The following is a 7,869-nucleotide window of genomic DNA, read 5'->3' as shown; positions in this document are numbered from 1 at the left end:
ATGATAATCGACATTATAATAAATAGACACCTGTTCAATTGCTTTTACATGTAGGAAAACAAAAGAGAAACAGGAAGGCAGGACCATTTACTGTTGGTGGCCACTCAAATTTTTTGTTATAAAGACACGTGGTCATGGGGTGGTAAGTCATCCCTGTAGTAAATAACTGGAGTCAGCTTCAATGTATAGAGCCAAACTACTTTTGTTCTACAGAAAGGATTGCCTGCTATTCGTTTACCAGTTTTCTGTCGACCTTACCTTCATTCTAAATATATGGAAATATGAAGATGGCTGCATTTAACAGAATCAGAAAATGTGATCAATCCAATTGAGTATAATTTACACTGTAACATGAATCTCAAACTTTTTTTTTCTGTCATTTCATCCACTGAACTGTCATGGCAAAAGTAAGTCAGACACATCCTCAGATGCTAAGGTTTACAAACTCTATTTTTTCCAAAACATCCAACTGAAATATATCTTCAATGAAAAACTTTTCTCATCTTTACTACATCTCTCTAATAATGTTTCTTATATTGTCTTGTTGTTTTTTGCCTATGTATTTCCCTGCTCCAAGATACTACAATATCCTTGAGGATAAGAATATATTTGCTTTTGCATTCTCTGCCTAGGGCTTTGCTTCTTTTTTCCTTTCTTGCCAGTTATTCAGTTGCAATTGCCAAGTTCTAAAGTTTTTTCATACTTTGACCATGTATTTTAGGTAACATGGTTAACAGATGAGGCAACTGAGGCTTACTAGATTAAGCATTTAAAACACTTGGCGCAAGAAAGACAGTTGATAATAAACACACAAAAGATAGTGACCAAATAAGAAAGAAAATAAGAGGTAAGATTTTTTAAAGGGAAAAACTAATAAAAAGCAGTGATAAGACAGAGGACACTTTTGAAAAACAAAACTTTTCAAAGCTCTTCAAAAACACATTTTTAGAGCTTTAAGCTAGACTCCAACAAGATTACAGATATATTAAATATGGTCTGATTATAAAGAAAACACATTGTTTTCCAAAATACCCAGTAATGACTAAAGTATGAACTGAGGAAGGACAACAAGGACTATTGGATTTCACAAATGTGAATGATCAATTTTTTAGTGGATAGGCTATCTGTAGAGCTTTGATATATTAGTGTAATAATATTATAATATACTTTGAGCTGGGCATGATGGCTCACACCCTGTAAACTCAACACTTTAGGAGGCTGAGGCAGGAAAGTCGCTTGAGCCCAGGAGTTCGAACTCAGCCTGGGCAACACAGTGAGACTTCGCATCTACAAAAAATTATTTTAAAAATTTATCTGGGCATTGTGGTGCATGCCAGTAGTCCCAGCTACTTGAGAGGCTAAGATGGAAAGATCACCTGAGCCTAGGAGGTCAAGTCTGCAGTGAGCCAGATTTGTGCTACTGCAGTACAATCTGGGTGACAGAATGAAACTCTATCTCAAAGATGATGGTGATAATGATAATGAGATAATAATAATAATAATAATGTTAAATAACAACAACATACTTTGAAAAGACGGAGAGTGAGGAAGCATTCTTCCAGACTAAGGAAACTGGGTGAATAGTAGTGAGAAAGTGAAAAAGTGTATTTGGAGGAAATTTTGAAAAACAAAATTGAATGCAGAGATGAAGGCAGAATGGAGGAAAAAAGTTGCTGTGTGTTTCTCTCTTCTTGAGATCAATATCATAATTCTAATCTCAACCAGCACCATTTCATACCAAGTATGTAAGTCTGCTTCAATTGCCAAAGATTGCCAAAATAGCTGAGTTAAATACTGAATTAGATAACATCTCCAAACTTCTATTTATTCTTTTGAGCTATTTTATCTTAGGTGGGTATATTCATGGCTTATCTGACTACTGAACTTCTGCTACTTGAGGCAGGATCTATGTAGACAGGCCACTAAACATGGAATGTTCTTAAGTGTTTGTTGAATAGTCCTGGGGTTGAGACTGAGGAAAAATAATTATGTGAAAATTATGGAATTAGGAGCTACTGCTTGATGGGAGAAGGAAGAAAAGTGTTGAGAACATTGTTGGGGACCAGACACAAGAAGCCAGGATTGTATGAATTTCATCCTATAGTCACAAGCCATCATTGAATGGTTTGAGTAGCAGAGTGCTAATGAATGGAACTGCTCTTTGAAAAATTTAATTGAGTAGGAGGTTGAAGGAAGTAGGATATGATATGATATAATATAACAGCTCAGGAGGAAGCCACAGAGCCTAGCCCAGGCAGTAGTAATAGGAAGAAAGAGATGACAACATTGAGATCTAAAGAATAAGAGAAAATAAGTTAAATTCTTATTTCTATTTTGGACAGCTCTCAAGTGTAAAAGTCATGTAAATTATTTCTATTGTTGACATCAGAAAAGATCCTTATGCTACTTTATTTTGGTAGAACTGGTGTTGAGTTGCAGTATATTGGCCTAATGCCATTGGTCTAGTTTAGTCTTCCACAGTCCCTGATAGTTACTCATATTTGTGAAAATGTAGCAAAGTGCATGTTGCTCACGTTCTGGCCAAATCACCTAGTTTCAAATCCATGTCTTTTCACCTGTGTGGTGTCAGCTGATTTAAGAGCACACAAAGTTAGCATGCTAAGTTCAGTATGGTTACTATGAAGAGTAAGGAGTATCCATGAAGCACTGAGCATACAGTAAGTGTTCAAACTCACTAAGCAGTATGCAAGCTGTTATCAAGGTGCACATTTCAAAAATTCTGAGCACCACATTCAGTAACAAATGAAGGGGCATATCATCCCACTTGATATGATCTGCCTGTGCATAACATGTTCTTAAATACCAGACTCATAATTATTTTTACAATGGTACCTATTAAGCTCATTTTCTTAAGAACTAAATTGGCATTGCCCATTTTCAGTGATCAAAATAAAAGATTCATTTTAAAATTTTCTTTTGAATAAGAGGAAAATTTCCACACAATAGAACTATAAATTTAAATGAAAGAACACTTTGGAATTTACAATAGATGGTAGACTGTGTTCTTCCTGAAGGTGTGAAATTGTAGTTAATTGCTTTGTTCTTAATTTTAAAGAGCAAAGAGTTCATAAATAATAAGCTCAAGTGGAGGTTTGCAAAAGACTCTAAAACCTCTCAATGCATTTTTCATTGCCAAAGATATCATTCTTCTGGGTGTTGATTATTCCCATGAATTTTAAAATATTTTACAATGCCCAACAGAGACTAAACTACAGATGAAAATTACCTCTGAATTCTATTTGAATCGAGCCATGTGTGTCAAAGAAAAACCTTTAGTTTCCTGACACATGCATTTTTAAATGAGATATAATAGTTCTTAGAAATGTGTAGAGTTCTACAATGAAATGTAAATAATGAAATTATTAGATTTATTATGAGAGAGAGAGAGAGAGAAACACCATTTTCTTTGTATCTGACAGCTACTTGTTCATTGAAAATATCAATCAAATGACTGATCTATTCAACATCCTAAACCCTTCTGGATTACAAATTTCACCAAGCAATTTAAAATACTTACATGTATGGTTAGTATTATCTTATCATTTATACATCATATTTGTTCACTTCTCACAAAAAATGAGCATGAATAACCTGATAAAAAAAAATACCATCACCCATCTGAGATATCCGAGGTAAATATAATTATTTGGGAAATCCCAGCACCATAAGATCATTGAAAATGTCAAAGCACTTTCTCTCCTGGCTATATTGTATTATTATTTTGTTTTATTTTGTTGTTTACAAAGGTTTTGCCTATTAAAAAAAAACAACTTCCACTTGTAGCAACGTGATCAGAATCCTCTTTTCAGTTGTCACAAGTTCAGCAGATGCCATAGTAGCAGCAAGTAAATAATTAAGCAAAGCAATAAACCAAGACAGAATAAAACAGTTGCTTTACAAATGTCAACCCCTGCTCTGTGAGTCTGTGGAAGGGCATATTAAGGTTTGTTTCACTTAAATTTCTAAAAATCCCATTGTCTTTCGGGTTCCTCAAACCCCACGGTCTTCTACACAATTAGAAACCAGACTATGAAGTACAGTTCAGAAAGAGCAAACAAACAATAAATGACTTAACCTGTCTCTAAAGTTGAAGGTAATTTCATCTTATGTTTTTGTCTTTGGGAAATTGCAAGAGAGGGAAAAATCAATTTTAGTTAGCATTAACCATTGCAGTATCTACACCACAGGACTGAGAATTTTGTAAAGGGAAGTGACCAGTACTCAGATTCTGAACATGACATTGAGTTTCAACTTGGCCACTCAGAAATCTGTATCATTGGGCTTCACTGTCTTCTATTAATAAGAGTTCCTTGCTGAGTGAAATTCTTGCAAAACGGTTTGTAATTTTAAAATGCTATGCAAAGACTAATCTATTTCTTTCTTCCTAATTTCAAATTCTTTCAGGTGCTATTTTATAATCTCAAACTGAGTGTGATCCATCCTCATTTAAGATTTCAATACCATGACAATTTTAAAATTATTAATAATGCCATTGGCCTAGATATAAAAAATAACCATGACAAACAGAAGGCATATCTGAATGTACAACCATTAATCATCATTGTTTTATCAGATTCTTTATAGAAACCAGGCTTTGACATAGCTGGTTTCATTTTCATGTTTGTAATTCCTTTTTCTTGGTTTGTCAAAATGATTGCTGGGAATACTACTGATTTATCACTAGAGAGTATACTGGAAAATTATAAGCCGGTTGCACTACATAATCCCTAAAATCTTCATGAAAAAGCTTTCTTCCATGTCATGGTGGGTACTCCAAACTTACATATTTGTAGTAATTCCATAATAATAATTATTATTATTATATATATTTTTTGAGTTAGAGTCTCACTCTTGTTGCTCAGGCTGGAATGCAGTGGCACGCCCATGGCCACCACAACCTTGATCTGCTGGGCTCAGGCCATCCATCTGCCTCAGCTTCCCAAGTAGCAGGAACTACAGACGCATGCCACCATGCCTGGCTAGTTTTTGTGATTTATTGTAGAGACGAGATCTCACCAACTTGCCCAGGCTGGTCTCAAACCAGCTCTCAGGTAATCCTCTTGCCTTGGCCTCCCAAAATGCTGCAATTACAGGCTGAGCCACCGTGCCCAACCAATAATTAATTTTATAAAACAAAACCATGTTATATACTTTGTTTTCTGAACTTCTGAAATTTTTCCTTCAAAATAATCAGACATTTTAGTGCGTGCCCTAAGTGGCCAAGATGAGATTTATTCTTTTTTCTGATTTTCATCAACTTCTCAGTAACAAGTCTTTATTTTCCTCCATTCTTCTATTTTATATAACTTTCTTCATCAAAAGCAAAAATATCAGCTCCTTAAATAAAAATGCTGACTCTCAGTCTTACAAAGCTTTCCACACATAATACCTAAAACTACTCCATCTCCCAGATTATAATCGATATTAAATATATATATATATATATATATATTGAACATATACACAGACACACACATATACAGGAAAAAAGTTTAAGAACTGGAGGGAAGAAATAAGAATTGTAGAATTGTAGAATAAATAGGATACCTTTCTGATTTCCCTGAAAGTGGAAAATCTATTTTACTTGCTAATTCACATAAATAGACTTGGTCTGGCTTAACCTTCCATTCTGTGCTCTACAGAAGGATGCAGTTGCAGCAGCATAGAAATTATAATATGATTCTTTTAAAGAACAAGAATCAGGACACACCATGGAGCTTGGCATAAAAGGTTGGAATTTTACCTGTATTTTAACAAGGTAGAAATAGTTTGTAGCTGTGGCCTCTTCTGTTTCTGTCTTACAAAACCTCATGGTGATCCACTCAGGATACAGGAAAGCCATAACCCTTAAAATTAAGTATAGTTTAGTTCACATTTCATACAAATGTATTTATGAGTAACTTATAAAATTAAAATAAATTATTGGACTCTCTTTTGCATGAATGAACAGGAAAGGGTTTGGTGTTAAAAATTAATAATAATACAATAAAATAGATTAGAGAAAAATAAATTCCATTTTACCAGCAAGGGTTCATTTATGTTGCACATACATTTATTTGCACTCAAAAGATTTGTGACACTTTTTTTCCTCTTTGAATTTCTCTCTCTCTCTCTCTCATTCTCTCTCTCTCTCTCTCTCAATCTCTTCCTTTCTGGCTTGTATAACTTAAAAGTACAAATAATTCATGTAATCACATGATGTCTAAATTGTTTCGACCCGATATTGGCAAATGGCACACTTAGCCTGCACAGCTTCTCTGAAATTCTATTAATTAAGGCTATCATCGATATTCTTTGTCAAAATGATTTTGGCTGCAGTAAGACAGTTTCCTTATTATAACGCCCAAGCTGTGGGAAGGTTTTTTTCTAACATAACATTTGCTCAGTGGGAGGGTAGTTGGCTTCAGGTTTGAGTGGTTCAGCCTGTTATTGACATCTTCAAATACCTTGATGCTACTGTCTTCTGCTTTGCAACCCAGTCTCCCCTCATATGCTGCATTATGGCTACAAAGATTCCCAGTACCACATAGACAAGGTAACAATAAGTGAAAAAGAAAGGCATGTCCTCCCTTGAATCTTTTAAATTTAGGTTTAAATAACCTTTGCCAAAGCCAGCCTTGTTCCTCTCTGGGCTATGGCAGTTTACACCGCCTCTCAGGACACCTTAGAGACAGTATTTGCACCTGCATTGTCTCAGCATCTGCCATCCTCACTCTAAGCAAAGTGTTTCCAACATTTTCAAACAATTGCTTATATCCACTGTGGCAGCCTCTGACTGCCTGCTCGCCTGGGCACTAAAACTTATCTCCACAGGAAACAGCTATAGTTTTTGTTAGTATTCTGTCCACAAGGTTATATGGATATGAGAACCTTATTTTTTCCATAAGCCCTATTATTTGTTTTAACTTTTGAGAAAAGTTGCAAACACCATGCTAAAAATTATTTTAAGTAATTATTTTTGTTATAGGCAAAATTAACCAATGGATGCTGAGATTAATCAGTGAAAATTTAAAGAAAAAGAGGATACTTGTGTAATTTCAAAGTATCTCTCTTAACATAGCTATTAATGGAAAAAAATAGTAACTTCACTGTGGAGAAACTCATTTTAACTAAGTAATCAAGGTACATATATAGGAGGAAAATATATATTCATTGTGTTCCCCTGATATAATACATACTTCTATATTCTGGTTCAAAATGTGTAACCTAAATTTAATAATGTGACATCATCATCAAACCCAATAGTGAGACATCATACAAAATAACTGACTAGTGCTCTTCAAAATATATTAATGTTGTGAAAGATAAAGAAAGCCCAAGAAACTATCCAGATTAGAGGAAATAACAACTAAATTGAATATGGGATGGTAGATTGGATTCCAGAACAAAAAACAAAGTACATTAGTGGAAAATCTGTTGAAATTTAGAGAAAGTTTGTTGCTTAATAGCACTGTAAAATTCAAATAAGGTATGTAGTTCAGTTAATACTATTGTATGGGTGTTAATGTCTTGTTTTGATCAGTGTGTTCACAGTTATATAAAATGTCAATATGAGGGGGAGCTGGGTGAGGGTATACAGAAATTCTTGTTATTTTTGGATTGTGATTTTAGAGAATATATTATGTCAGGGACCCACAAACTATTTTCTGTTGGCCAAATCTAGCACTCAGTCTGTTTTCGTAAATAAAGCTTTATTGGAACACAGTCACATTCATTGATTTGCATATTGTACATGGATACTTTTGTAGTACAATGGCAGAGTTGGATAGTTGCAACAAAGAACCTAAAATATTTATTAACTGCCCCTTTACAGAGAAATTTTGGCAGCTCTCATATTACATCATACCT

Source organism: Carlito syrichta, unplaced genomic scaffold (assembly GCF_000164805.1).
Source record: "Carlito syrichta isolate Samal-C Ts95f unplaced genomic scaffold, Tarsius_syrichta-2.0.1 Scaffold132233, whole genome shotgun sequence".
In the NCBI taxonomy this organism is placed as follows: Eukaryota; Metazoa; Chordata; class Mammalia; order Primates; family Tarsiidae; genus Carlito; species Carlito syrichta.
The sequence above is the reverse complement of the archived record's forward strand: the minus strand, read 5'-3'. Positions refer to the sequence as shown.